Raw genomic sequence first — 13,904 nt, 5'->3', positions numbered from 1 at the left:
GTGTTTGCAGTCTGGACACCTTAAGTTACTCAACTCGATGACACTGCCTGCAGAGGCAGGTTGGCAGTATTCAGGTCATCAGTCATAACATTTGTTTATTTTTGTTGGTCTGACACCAGGCCAGAAAATTTCAAGTCCAAGTGATGAGATTAACACAATTCCTGGCTGGAGCATGTGTAACTTTTTACATGCAGCTGAGCATAAAAAGACCAGTTTTGTGATGATGGGGCTGGATGCTCTTTCCCAGAGCCTGTGACTGCAAGCTACAGCAAGAGCATGTTGAACATGTTAAACAGCCCTGTGGCCTTACAGAATCAGCCTTGTGGTGTACAAAATAGAGGGAAAGAGGTCCTTGACTACCAGGCAGTCTTGCCAGAGCTGACACTGCATGGCTGGCTGATGGTGAGGTTACAAGTAAACGTCACTTTCATCAGGTAGAGATGCCAAAAAAAAAAAAAAAAAACGGTATAAATCTGAATATGAGACAAAATGAATGACGAACACTTTCTGGAATTTTCAGGAATAAGTAATATTTGACCTTTCAAAGTATTTCACTGGAAAGTCTGTACTCATAATTTCAAAGGTATTATTTCAAGGTATTTTTACAATATTTATTTTTATTCTCCACAACAAATATCCTTCCAAATGTAAGTTACACATCCAAGTTAAACACTTTAAGCAATCAGCATCTCTCTAAAGCCAAATCATTTCCACACTGATCTGCCTTACTGTACTCCATTAAGGTTGGTAGGATAAACTGCACTAATTTCATTTCCCTTTTAGGAAGCTATCCTCATAATCCTGCTTTAGAAGAAGAAGAAAAAACCACTAGGGCTCAAAGGCAGCTTCAACCTAAAATAGTTACTCATTCTACTCTTAAAGAGGTTTGTATTATTTCACTTCTCAAAAACAAAAAGATGCTGGCCAGCAGCTCAAAGTAGGTGCAGCCTCCAAAATCCATGCCCTGTGTTTTAATAGATCTCTCTCTTCTTTTAGGATTTATGGAGTTTTGTGGTTAACTCAGTAAAGCAACAGCTAAAGAACTGCTGAAACATTCTCTACACTACACTGAGCTCGCTCTGGTATTTGTGCTGTGCTCAGGGCTCTTCAGCTCCATCAGAACCAAAGATTGGAACTGACACCCACCCAACAATCTGAGTGTCTCAGATGCACTACAAGAACAGAAAAGTCTTTGTTTCACCTGATACGTCACAGTGGTTTCCTTTGCTTAGATACTGCAGCTGAGGAAGAGATGTGGTATTTAGTTCTTTAACCAATATCCCAGTTTCTTCACTGTTAAGAAGTGGGAGTGTCCATATGGTTTGTAGAAAGCAACAATGTGGAGCTCCTCTTCAATTAGTAACTAAGAATTTCAACCTTTTCAAACCAGTCTTCTTGTTTAACTCCCTTGAGTCTTAGAAGGGAATCATGTACAGAAAACAGAGAGAGGAAAAAATAAGAAAAAAAATCAAAGTCATATCTTCCCACAAATCCAATGCAGTCTTATATACAACAGGAGGTTAGACGGTAGAAAAATCTGAAGTATAAAATAACTTGGTGTCTCCCCCCTGGCCAGCCAAGCACAAGGGCCACCAGAGTATCCCCTGAGGCATGTAAGTGACACATAATGCCTGCCCTGGACAAAGGGGCACAAAGTGAGAGATTTGTACATTTACGAATAATAATAAAAAAACATCCAACCAGTTGAAAGCAAAAATACGTTAAAATAACCTTGTAATCTGATGCCTCGATTCCAAAATCACAGCACAAGTAGTCACACCCTCCGCTTCACCAAACAGCCCAATGACTCCTTCAGAATTCTCACAACATTACTGCAAACAAACTTGGCTCTAAGCATTTACATAACCCAGACTCAAGTGTAAGCTTTGAGTTCTCTCTGCTTTTAAAGGAGGGGTGAGAAGGAAGGAGATGAAAACCTTTGACATTTTAGTGCTGTTTAAGCACAAGCCTTATTCTATTTTGTTCTGTGTCATTCCTCCCCCACAGGATGGAAAGCAATGCTACACATTCAGTACGTGAATGGCCACATGAGCTGAGCAATACCATAACAAACCTGTTAAGTTTGACTATAAATCATATGCAGATTCTCTGTTCCTTCGAACTGCTGGAGAAATATGCAAATTATGTAATTGGATACCTCTGAGAAGCCTTCTCTTTGATTCAGCATCAGCTTTAAAAAAACAAAGGTAATTAATGTTTTAAAAAATCCCAGCCAAAAATAATTGATGCTTATTTTCACGACTATTTCACACCACTAGTTTTCCATTATAGTGAACCAAACTCAGTACTATTTCAAGTTTGGGGGTTTTATTGGCTGAAAAAATGATGAAATCTTTTTTTTTTTTTTTTTTTTTTTTTTTTTTTTTTTTTTAAACAATATCTATCTGAGAACCACAATTAAAAGAACTCCCAGTTACCAGATTTACATTATAATACCATCTCATCCAACCTTACTGATTCTGTTTTAGCTGCCTTCTGCCAAGAAGTTACTGGGCTCCAGTCAGGGAATACACAAGACTCTGGATACTCAACACCCACCAATTCTCCAATACTGTCTGCACAGCTTAACCTATGGAGTTACTCTTAATTCAAATATCTTATTATATATTTTGTCTAATTTTCAAATGGATTAAAAGTAAATTTCACACAAATTTAAACACTTGCAGAAGATAATGCACATTCAGCTCTGTACATACTTCCTTAAATACACAATCTCTATTACTTCATTTATCAGATTTCCACACCCAACCATTCACTTTGATGAGAAGGGCAACTTTCTGCATATTTGAAAAGTTAATGAACTGCACACAGTCCATGGACAAAACAGCCTAATGAGAAACTGTCTTTATAATAACACATTTCCAAGTATGTGTAAGGGTGAAGATATTCCTTCTGTGGTTATACACACTCAATTCAGCTGAATCAAGCCCAGAATAAACAGAAACTACACCTAAAAAAAACCCCAGACACGCACACAATTAAGCCAAAGGTTCAAACACTGTAGTATTGACTTTCTGCTTATTATTCACTATGTAAACTTTCAATGACATCATGAAAGGATCATATAAGCATGATGAAATTCTTTTTAAAAAGTCTCAATCTACATAATTCATTACAAAATTCAAATTATTATTTTCAAATAAGAACCAAATATTTAAAGGAAATTTCATAACCAGAAATCAAAAGTATGTGTCCCTAATTTACGAAATTTTTCATACAACTGCTTTTACCCAAATAAAATGGAACTGTCAAATTTATTTTACATTTTAAAAGTAGTTTTTAAATTAATAGCATAACACAAACAAATCTCTAATGAAGACTATGTAATAAACATAGTCTAGACTGGTCTGGGAGTCAGTGAAAGACAACTTAGCAGTGAAATCTCGAATATTAGAAATGCTGAGTAAGACGCTCTTGAATGTTACTTCCAGGAACAAACAAACAAACAAAGAAATTCTAAAAACATCAAAAGTGCAAAATAATTAACAGAAGGAAAAAAAAACACACCAAAAATTACAAACATACTACATTCAAATACCAAGCTTCCTAAAAAATTTAACTGGGAACATAGGGCTGCAATCTAATCCCTTCTATGCAGAGACACAAAAATACAGTTACAAAGGAAAAGCAATATGAACATCCAAATCCATCTTTTTTTTTTGTCCAGCATACAGTGTCACAACACAAAACACCAAGGAAACAGCAATCCCAGCAAGAGAGAGAGGTGGTTTTAATACTGCTGTTGAAGTCTGGAAAAACATTAAAAAAATTAAACAAGTGAGTATTAGGCACTGATACCCTTTAACTTCAGGAAATAAGTTGGGGTGGTGGGGGGAATCTTTGTCTAGGGAAGTATTTATCATCATAAAATGCTCTCCAAGCATACTCTGGGTTCTTCCACAAGAGAAATTGTCACAAAGGAAGTATCATCTGACTGTTTCATAATCACTTGAAACCAGTAAAATACAAAAATTCTGAAGGAAGAATTTGCTTCTCCTTTCCTTTCAATGCTCCTCCCAACACACCACCACAAATCTAGAGACCAAATGGCAACATGGACATCACTAAAGCTAAACTTTCATTTAAAAAACTAAATACCCACCCAAGCTGGATCAACTCCCTGATTCCCCTCAAAACCTCACAATATCTTGTGTCACAGACAGACACAGAACTTGGAGACAGAGGCAGAAGAAAACCAAGGTGAGAGAGAAAGAAGTGTCAGACCAAGTGTCAGAATGAGATCTGACCATGAAGACCTCAGAGCAGACCCTCCCTTCAGGTAAGGCACAAAAACTTACTAGAAATTAGATTTTCTTCTTAAAAAAGCAGTCCAACTCAGGGTCCAAGGCTTAATTAACTCTTTGATCCCATTTAGCAGTTTTCCTGTTACAGGAACCTCATAGTTGCAAGGAACTATGCAACCAACAGTTCTGGCTGTACCAATGTATCTGGTGGGTCACACTTCACTCAGTGATTTAGATACTGAAGTAAAACACATAACATTTCTAGAAGTCTTATTGTCCACGTTAAATGATAGAAAAACCAGCATCTCCTTGAAATCCCGATGATCTATAGTCAAGCAATCCAGAAACCTAAACCTTGGAGAAGCACTGATTGTTCTCAACCTCGTGAAAACCTGCCTTCCTGAATCTTCATCTTCTTTTTTATTTGGAAGAACTGGGAAAAGTTCTTAGCCTTGACCACAGGAAAAATAAAGCCATCAAACTAGATTAGTTAGAAATTTTGGAGATAAGCAAATACAAATCACAGAATAGAGAAAATAATCCAAAAACCATGGCAAACTATACAAAATACTAATATTGCCACTGAAAAACTGAAAATTAGTATTTTGAGATACATAGAAATGATATGAGTTTAATCCAGTATCATATAAGAATTAAAACACACATCTAAAGACAAGTTTACAATCCTCACAGATCCCTCTGAAAAGTTATTCTGCAAAAACTTACAATCTCAGTAATATGCTCAGAAGTCACTCATCTTTGAGTATTTAATAAAACCAACACAAATTTGATGTTCTGAATATATGTGTAATAAAAACCTATTATAATTCAACCTTGAGGTTTGCACCTTAGTAAACTCATTTAATGTTTAAGCAGTCTTTTTTCATAGCTAGTAAAATCATTAACCATTAAAGGAACCCAAATTAAATACTGCTTACTACAAACACAATAGAGCTATTTAACTGCTTTTTAAGAATGCATTATTCAAATCATCACCAAAATACTTTCTGAATACTAAAAAAAAAAAAAATCCAGTTTTTGGGTATTTTTCTACTGAATAATTTTCTAGTGGCATTCTGCCACACTGTACTATGAGGTAACCAAACAACTAAGATGTTCATAGTACAGGATATGGGATCATTAGTAGTACTGAACAAATAACCTTAAACATCAAGTTTTTCTCCTTGCGTGACTTTTATTATAGTTTAATAAAAATTAAGATTATTTTATGATTATGTAACATGCTCACATAACTCACAAATTCTATTATACACAGAAATAACTTGCCCTACAAGTCTAAGTATACCATACACTTGCTGGGAAAAGAAAACAAACACCACCCTCATCCCCCAGAAAACCAACTATAGTGAAAGAAAACAAAACAAAACTCAGAAAAGCAGACAAAAGAAAGCCCTAAGCAAGTCTAAGTGCATTCCCCTTAAGTATGTAGAGTGTTCATTTTCTGAACAGACTAAACAGACTGTGCACAAATAGTTTCATTTAAAAAATGAGTGCAGCTTACATAAGCATGTGGCAGTCAACCATTTTTACTGATGGCACTACAACCAACTGTGGCAAAAAAGTTCAGAAAGCAGCACTTAGAAACTAATTCAAAATATCTATAGTCCATACTCCAAGGCTGACTAAGTAAGGCTACTGGCAAAGCTTAAACTCAAATATTTTATGAATTGTCAAGTGGATAGAGTAATCCAAGGATTATGCTCAAGAGAAGTTATTCAGAGCAGCCCCAAAGCAGAAATTTGCTACTGTCATAAGGATGCAACTTCTCCCATAAAACACATCTGTTCTTTCTGGAATCTGTATTCTAGAACATAATCAAAACATAAGAACAAAATATAGCAAAATGTCAATGTCACAACTACTTTCTTCTCACCTGAATCATAGAAATTCTAACACTTAAACCTATTTATTTTTTTCCTTCTGTTCTTCTAGAGCTCACAAAAGACCTTTCAAAACTTTCAGAAAAAAAGAGACATTTAGAGTCTCATTCTTCAAACTTCTTTACAGGACAAAACAATGGCCTTGTGGTATAGATTTTAACAGGATTCAGTGGTGGAGGGAAAGCACATAAGGACTGCTTGGTTTTGTGGGGGTCTTTCTAAAACTCAATTAACAGAAGAGAGTCAAATTTCCTGTGATCCCTTCCTGTCAGCTCCCCAACACCAATCCCCCTCCAGCCAGTTCCCTGAGCCATCAACTGCAACCCCACAATGACCACACCTTCTCCAAGACCAGGACTGGCAATAAGAAATTTTCTCCACCTCATCCAACCACCAGGAGAGTGAGCAGAATCTCTCAGAAGACTTCTAAAAAGGTAAGAGAAGTAGGAGCTCTTCTTCCACCTTCTCTGTGTTTCCAGGACAGGAATCCTCCATCAGACTGGAGACACCAGTGCACTACTGCTGTGCTTCAAGCTCTCACTAACAGATGGACATGAGAACAAACTGCACTGGGATTGCTGAAATCCAAACCCAAGCACAGACTAGAACCAAACAGCACAAGCCTCCATGCCCTGATCACATCTTGGATAACATATGCTCTTAGGAGAAGTGTCAGAAATTTTTGCTACAACTTTTCCAGTAAATGTCTCAGTTAAGGAAAAGCAGCTTTCAAGTGACTGGGTGTTCCTCCAGAAATAGAAGTACTGTTTATCACAGTACCAGGAACGTCTGTGTTGTTGGTACTAGTGCCTCCATGAGTAACAACTACAGACATCACTGAGGATGCCTCAGTGGCCACATTACTATAGGAAGATGTCACTCACCTGATGGAACTAAGACCATCGAGACTTGCTTTACAGAGTTGCTTTAGAGAGGATTCTTTCTTCTCTTTGGAAAACCAAGCTGTCCTCTACAGAAGCCATCTCCCTCTTACAGACCCCTCACTCCTAGATGAAGGAACTTTATTTCAACATTTAGGTGATTTTTTGACTCTTTTTCTCTCTCTTTTTTAATACAGTAGATCATAATTTCTGAAGACAGACCAAAATAGCTGAGCTTACTCAGGTCTCTCGTAGGCCTAAGGCTACCTTCAGCCTCATTTACCTCAACTCCCAAATCTTGAAAAGGATTGGCAGGTAGAACATTTACTTGACTTGGAACTTTCTTTAAGCAAAAGAAACATTTACAGCATCTAGAGGCTGGGCTTCAAAAGCAGAGGCAGATTTCATTTAAGAGAACCTACATTCTGCCATTTATGAACTTAATTCAGTTGCAACAGATTTGGTACAAACTCTCTTCCCTGTCTGACCTCTCTTCCTTTAAACTGGATATTCCAAGAAAACAGTAATTAAAAATGTTTGTTGCAGAAAATGCCAATGAACTCAAACCAACACAGGAGGAAGCTGGATGTGAAGGGGGATAATTCTCACTGTCACTGCCTGCTACTGAAACCATTACCCATCGAAGAGTAACAGCTTCAGTGTAAGAGCAGGAGAAAGTACAAATCTGCAAACATATTCCTGAGCAATTATTCAAAAAGTTCTTACAATGCATGAAGCATTCAGTCCAACAATGAGATTTGTTGTGCAACACCTGTATAACAAATTGATGTTCATGAAGTTGAGACAGCATGCAAACTTTTATAACCACATTTTCACGATGCTGCCCAAACAGCAGGAAACAAAGCACAGATAAAAGACTCAAATAGGTGTTCCCCTGTGCTGTCCATTTGAAACTTACTAATGCGTTGAAAAAAATCCATGCTAATGGACAAAAGTACTGACAAAAGTTTTAAAATACAATTTCATATAAGTGTTCCAAATTCAGCTAAAACACTTACTGAGCAATTATTGAAGTCACAGTTGCAAACGTCCTGATCACTCAGCAGCTAAAACTTGATTTTTACCAGGAAAGAACATAAAGTGACTTTTCAGCAGAATATCCAGAAAATAACTTAAGAGTTTTTAACACATTCAAATCAGAAGTGAGAAGATATTTCATGCAATGCCTACTAGTAGAAATTTAGCCTATTTGTACTTTTTTTGAGAAAATACGAAGCAACAGTAATTGTACTGAATTAACACTTTGTCTTATCTAGACACATCATTTCTGATCCAACATTAGCAGGATTACAGCAAGAACTACTATTCCCTCAAGATAAATATAAGAATTTCAAGAAAAGAAGGCAGATACACTTTAATGCAATGTTCTGCAACAGCCTAGTACCTGGTTTACTATTTCTGCAAGCTGATCTTCGAGAACATCTACATGAAAGCAAAGTTCTGTGTTTCTTTCATAACTTGCACAACATCTAGGTAAAAAGAGAGAGAAACAACAAAGACCAACCACCTCCTACTCATAAACTATTATTGATCCTATGCCCAAAGTGAAAGAACAAAACAAATCTGCAACTCTTTCAAGTGCTTGGAAAAAATGCCCACACCTTGAGTCAAGCCAAAGTACACAAACTCCCAACTGAAGACAAAGAATTACACTTGAGGATTTATACCAACATGACAAAAACCATACATAGAACCAACCAAGCCTTTTTGCCAGCCATTTTCTAATGCAGCTGTGACACTGTAAACCAGGAAGAGTTGCTCAAACAGATGAGACTTGGGGGCAAATCACCTCAGAATATAACCAGGGAATGGAAAAATGCTTAAGCTTAAAGCTGTAGCAAGATTAAAATACCAGCACTGCTGTGGTTCTTTTTACCAAATCTGGTAAGAAACAGTCAATGCTGAATACAGTTTATTAAATAGTACAAGTTTTTTTTCCTGCCACAACATCCAAGACAAATACTGATAGAAATAAGGGGGGGTTTTCTAAAACCTCTCCATTTGTCCCTAAATCAACCATGATTTCACAGAAATTGACCCACTTCTCAAAGAATTGTACACTTTAGTGGATATGCAATTTCATTTGAAAAAAAGTATTTTATTATGAGTGTGGAACAAGACTGAACCGAATCTGCTGAAAGGTGTTTTCCAGAAAACACTCCTAATGACCCACCAGGAAGGCCACATGCAGATAGGAAAACATCTGTACTTGAGCTGAGATAGCCAGGCTGCTCAACAGCAGCACAGCAGAATGATCTCTCTCTCTCTCTCTCTCTTTGTGACTTTGCTATTTGCTTACAAAGCCCCCGCTTTAAACAACTCTGAAAAGAGCAGTAATTTTCCTTTTAATAGAGCCAAATTAGGACAAAACCTGGTAATTCAAGGCTTTTAAAATACCACTATTTTGCATTCGGGCCCTTAACAAAACAGAGCCCACCAGGAACTGAAGAACTAATGCTTCTTAAAAACACAAAGCTGTACATAACCTCAGCAGAGATGGCATTTTTCATTTTTACACTGTAGTGCTATGCTGGCCATTTTAAAACAACACTTGAATAGGGAGAAACACTCAACATAGTAATCAATGAGGTCTAAGAATATTGAAGTGTTACTTCAACTCTGACATTATACTGAGACAGACACTGTGATCTATCTGGTATAATTAATCTGCAAAAAGAAAGAAAAACCCAAGAAAAATGCCAAACAATAAGGACTCACTACACATCTTGAACTGAATCAGCAATACAGTGGCATTGTATCACATTATATAGTGAATTCTGTGACATATATTTCAGCTTCTTAAGTCAATGAAAACACCTCAGTGACCTTTTTTTCTGGAAGTTGTGCACATGAGTCTCCTGGATACCAATACCACAGTGCCACCTCTTAAACACTGACTGACACAGCACAGAAGCTGCTGACCAATCACCCTCTTCACACAGAACAGCAGATACTCAGCACAGATATTCAGTACCACAGAACCACCTACACTATCACCATTTGTCTGGAGCTGGAGAGAGCATTTTGCTCAAGTATTATGAGCACATTTACAGTTTGAAAGCCTTTCAAAGGACAACTTTGACTGACAATTGAAGCTTTGGCAGACTACAAGAACCTATTCTAGCAGTGTTTTCAACCAACACCTTCAACATTTGCACACACGAGTCTAAACAAGTATTTCAAAACTCTTCTTTCCATTTACGATGAGAGTTTCACAGGTGAGAACTGGCACCATGACATCACCACACATCCAACTTCTGCAAAAGGGTTCTCATTCTCTCACAGAAACAAGACAGGCAATATTGCCCTTTGGAGAGTATTTTAGTCTACTATGCCCATACAGTAATAAGTCTAGAGAAAATCTGTATTATATAGAAAACCAAAAGTTCCAACTTGGAAAAAAAAATACAATAATAGAAAACTTTGCCAGATGTTTGAAAGTAAATCCCTAATATCAGTTTAATGCACTAGGCAGCCCCCAAATTTTTCTGTTTGGCTTTATTTTTGAGTAAAGACAGTAACAGGGACAGGAAAAGATAGTACAAAACCACAAGTTACAGATACTTTGACCATGTACCTTGCAGTCTAAAATAGTCCAAAAGCTTATGATAACGTCTCGGGCTTTGTATGAACCATCTCAGTTTCACACTCCATTTGTCACCTGCCTTTTAACCATACCATGTAAGAAGAATAACTTCCACTGCAAACACCTTTAGTTACACTTTACTTCCACTTATGTGAGCACACACAGGCATTGCACCTACTTCAGCTCCCAGCAGTGGAACAGCAGCATCAGAGATGCTCCCAGAGCACGATGTGTCACAGCATGGTTGAGTTGGATGACTAAGCACACACGACAGACTTGACGTTACCCAAAACTTACTAGATTTGATCATTTACTCAATGACTCCATCGTCACTAAAATACCTTTGGTGTCAAAAAAGGAAATCAAAGGCTTTTGCTTGTGTTGGTGATTTTGCTGAAACACTGAAGCTGTGAAAGTAGGGATTTGAAATTCATCCCAGTTGAAAACAAAGCGCTTTGGAAAATAATTCAATATAAAATCTTAGGTTTCCTATTTATTATGTACTGCAGTACATGCCCATGGAACTCTTGCCCTAACCAAGAACACTTTTGCAGGTCACACTTTGGGGCTCCTTATGCTGTTTACAAATATATACAAAATAAACCATCACAGGTTTGAAGTCAGGAGAAAGCCTCTACAGACCAGCGCAACCAAAAACTTCATTTAAGCCCTACATAATTCTTGAGGGGACAGAGGAGAGTTACTGCTGGATAAGCCAAAGAAGCACATTAATGTATCCTCCTGAATGACTTCAAAGGAGCCTCTTCCCATTAGGATTAGCTTTCACACTGTAACTCAACAGAGACACACCAGCAAAGACATCACCAAAGCTGGTTGAAAGTCAGATATGTTTTCTCTTCCACAAGATGAAAAGTCATGGAAAGAAAAAGGAGCCTCAATGAGATTCAGGAAACAAGAATGGACACAGATCTCACAATACCCTCATTATATTTACCTGCAAGCATTATCTGTAAAGGTTATGGCCCAAGATGAAAAAAATACATAATGAAAATAAAATTTCATAATGATAATACATCACAATTATCCAGCTACCTGTGTTTAAACCAAAAGATTAAAGGCAGGCTTAAATGCTGATTTTATTATTCTTTACTAATGTATGCAAAATTTGGTATGTTGGTATTTTATGGACAAACTGAAACAATCTATATATACTTTAATACAGGTTGTTACAGCACTCTTCAGATTGCTGCAGTCAACAGACACCATTCACAAGGCAGGACAAAGTGCAAGCTTTAACAAATGTTGTGAAATACTTTATTTTTAAGAATGCTGTTCCTCTCTTTCTACAAAGAGGAAATGAATTTAACATTTCTTCTTTTTACATGAAATATGTTAACTGCAAATATACTTAAGGAGGGGCAGAAGAAAGTATTGCTTTTCTCGCAGATCTAGAAAACAAAATTAAAGTTACCAGAAGAGTGACTAGTCTTTGACCATGCAAGCTTTACCTGTAAGTTTTAAGAGTTCTGTTATACTAAGTCCTCTGGAAACATTAGTGATCAGGTGGACCTGCTACAGAACATAAGCCCATAAAGAAATACTGTTCAATTTTGTCACAGTAAACACCAGCACCAAAAATAACAAACACATATTGACACATCAGCTGGACAGGTTGACTGACCACTCTCAATATTTATTTAGAATTGAAGAATAGCATCTTCAAACCTGTTAGCATTGAGATCTTCCATGACAGTTTTATGCATGTTGACCTGAGCAGTGTCTTACTTTAAGTGTTTCCATCACTTTCCAAGTGTGGCGTATCTGAGCCATTCCATTATTTTGGACACAGGGAATCTCCAGCAAACCCTGAAGTACAGATACTCCCAAGCCATCCAAGCGATTGTCTTTCCTCTCCTTGTTTTCTCCTTGCCAAAGCCAGGGAAACAACGGCCAATATCATGTTACAAGTTATGTTTGAGCAAGGGGAAAAGCACAGCAACTGCACAGTCCTACACTAACACTGAACAGTATAAATAAGAGCTGCATCCATCCACCATATCCACTTACATAAAAAAAAAAAAAAAAAAAAAAGCAAAACTAAAATGAAACTCGAGTTAATCTTCCTCAGAGGCAACACAAGCAGTCGATAAGATCTCAAACCCGACCTGAAGACAAGATTGTGGACAGAGCACAGCCAAGGCCTTGCTACCTTTGGGGGCCTTCTATTTCTAGAGCCAAGGCACAGCAGCAGCATCGCGCTGCAGTCACGTCCAAGGGGCAGGGGCAGCGTTTACCTGTGAATCCATTTGCTTTTTTATTATTTAATTTATTTTCACGCACCCAGAGCGGCATCAGTGGCCCGGCAGCCACCTCAGCCTCTGCCGAGGGAACACCCGCACGGGATCCCCGGGCAGCCCGCCCGCCCCGCTCCGCAAAAGGGCTCCAAAAACAAAGACCAAAGTTTTCCCTGCTCGGTGCGTGGGAGTGCGGCAGCAAACAGGAGCCAGGATCAACACGAGCCGCCTCCCGTCACCACACCCGGGCCCACGCAGGGCAGGACACCCCCCGCTCCCGGGGCAGCCCGTCCGCGTCCCCCGGGACGGCACAGCCCGTTCCGCACCGGGAGGGGGGACACTCGCAGCCCGGCGGGATGGGGCACTGGGGGGTATCACCCCAGCCTCCCTCACCGACCCTCGGCAGCGGGGTGGCCCCGCCCGCCCCCAGGTTCGCCCCCGGCCCCGCTCCGTGCCCACCGCCCCCCCTCACCCCTCACCGTGCTGCGCTGGGGGCTCGGCTCCGGCTGCGGCTGCGGCTCCGGCGGCTGCATTCCCGCCCCCCGGCTCTGCCCCGGGCCCCGCTGCGGGGGCCCCCCCGCTGCTCCTGAGGAAGGGGAGAGGAAGAGGCGCGAGCCCCGGCGGGCGCGGGGAGCGGAGCGGGAGCAGGGACGGGGTCCCGGGGCAGACGCGGCCGGGAAGCGCTTCCGGGCTCAGTGCGGGGCGCTGGGGCCGCCGGGCGGGGCGGGGCCCCGGCTGCGCCCAACGGCATCCGACATGGCGCGGCCCGCGCGCGCCGGACCGCGCGCCTCTCGCGAGACTTGGGGCAGGCAGCGGCGGGGGGAGAGCGGGGGCGCGAGGGCGCGCGGCAACGACCGGGGGAAGGCGGGGCGGGGGCGGGGCTGGGGGCTGGGCCAGACAGGGAGGGGCGGGGCCAGGCCTGAGGGGCGGGGCCATGGCCGTGTGAGGGGGCTGTGGGGTGGGGGTTTTTTCCTGTCCCTCCTCGCCCCGTCACC

General features: G+C 40.1%; 1 protein-coding gene across 6 annotated transcripts in view; it reads right to left on the bottom strand.

Moving 5' to 3' along the window:
- TAB3 (TGF-beta activated kinase 1 (MAP3K7) binding protein 3) overlaps window positions 1-13,558 on the bottom strand; it is a 40,210-nt gene extending 26,652 nt beyond the window's left edge. For 5 of the 6 annotated variants that reach the window (XM_083885116.1, XM_083885119.1, XM_083885120.1 and 2 more), the window contains exon 1: window positions 13,389-13,488. The gene's annotated coding sequence lies outside the window, so the exon portion shown is untranslated. Of the gene's footprint in view, window positions 1-13,388 lie in introns of all 6 variants that reach the window. The other variant, XR_014592737.1, reaches the window with a different exon arrangement.
- Window positions 13,559-13,904: the final 346 nt, after the last annotated feature.

The sequence above is a fragment of the Zosterops lateralis genome (assembly GCF_965231275.1).
Source record: "Zosterops lateralis genome assembly, chromosome: 2".
Lineage (NCBI taxonomy): Eukaryota > Metazoa > Chordata > Aves > Passeriformes > Zosteropidae > Zosterops > Zosterops lateralis.
The sequence above is the reverse complement of the archived record's forward strand: the minus strand, read 5'-3'. Positions and strand labels throughout refer to the sequence as shown.